Consider the following 1,347-nt stretch of genomic DNA (forward strand, 5'->3'; position numbering starts at 1 on the left):
TCTGGGACACAGTTTGCATTCAACCCGCTTATATATCACAGTTTGCTCCAGACTCCATGGTACTCATCTCTTGCTGTACAGCGAATAGAGATCCCTCCAGCCAGGGTGAAACCATGATTACATTTAAACTACAATAGAGCCGTGGGCAACCCCCCCGCGTGCCATTGTGCCTCCCATTGGCAACTGCAGGTGGCTCTCCACAGAGACCAGTCAGCTGTCCTGCAGCTGGAACATCAACAGGAGTGTCTGAGTACTTCTGCTAATGGAAAAATTACACGAGGTACATGAGGAGGAGGAGCTCTAGCTAACCAAACATCTAGAAGCAACTGAAAATACTTTGAGTTTTCTCACTTGGTGCTGGGCCTCAGCTACTGCTGGTAGCCCACCTCCAGGCCTGTCACCCCATGAACTAAGCCACTGAAGTGCCTCATCAGGCTAGAAGCAGCGTTTCCACCACTTCCAGCTTCCTGTAACACTATGCACTACCTGACTTTAGCATTACAGCAAATTAAGTGGGTAGAGCTCTAATGTTCAATGATTTGGTAACTACAGAGAAGAAAACATTACTCCACTTAGAAATCAGATCACCACTTTTCCCATAATTTCATGGAATTTCTGCTCTTCCCTTGCTCCCTCCAGTTTGTCAGCATAGTTTCTGAATTGTACAAGAATATTGCACTGCAGGCCGCACAGCATGATTTAGTACCAAAATCCTGAATTTTACAGACAATTGAGTTATGGCATACAAGAGCAGCCCAAGCCCACCACCACAGCAGTTCCAGGTGTTGTCTTAATGGCTTTGCTCAGAGTTTTTCCTCTTACTTTTACAGGTTGGAAGAGATACATCCCAACGAACTCCATTTCCTGATGCCACACATTGGGCAGAAGATGACCCTTCTAATTTATACCTAAAGAAAGAGAGGAAGCTGAGTGCTTACCCAGAAACACCCCAGAAAGGGTTTTCCCCACTCCTCCCTGACATCGCACGGATACAAGTCATTAACCAGAAGCTACCACTGCCATGAAATGGGGTCTGGCCACACTGAAGACTGCTTTGATAAGGGCACGTACGTGGCACACGGCCGAACTGAAGAGGTTGCTGCATTACCAGTCAGCATGTGTTGCCATGTGCTCATCTCACCAGAGAGCTCATACACAGCTGTACTGGGAAACCAGGGAGGGAGGAGGCTGGTGGAAATGGCAACCTCTCTGGGACCCCCATCTTCTGTCCCCCACCTCAGGCCCTTCTAATCAGGCATCCACTCACCCAGCACGACAGGAGAACTCTACAGTTGTCCCAAACAGGAAATCTTCCCCCTTTACAAACCCGTTCTCTATCCTGGGGGG

The 1,347-nt window shown here is 48.4% G+C and overlaps 1 long non-coding RNA gene across 1 annotated transcript; it reads right to left on the bottom strand.

Moving 5' to 3' along the window:
• Positions 1-7: 7 nt before the first annotated feature.
• On the bottom strand, positions 8-1,347 carry LOC118160078. The gene is made up of 3 exons (XR_004747320.1): positions 1,268-1,347; positions 823-908; positions 8-225 (listed from the first exon to the last, which is right to left on the bottom strand). It is a non-coding gene; the product is annotated as an uncharacterized LOC118160078 (long non-coding RNA).

Source organism: Oxyura jamaicensis, unplaced genomic scaffold (assembly GCF_011077185.1).
Source record: "Oxyura jamaicensis isolate SHBP4307 breed ruddy duck unplaced genomic scaffold, BPBGC_Ojam_1.0 oxyUn_random_OJ80357, whole genome shotgun sequence".
In the NCBI taxonomy this organism is placed as follows: Eukaryota; Metazoa; Chordata; class Aves; order Anseriformes; family Anatidae; genus Oxyura; species Oxyura jamaicensis.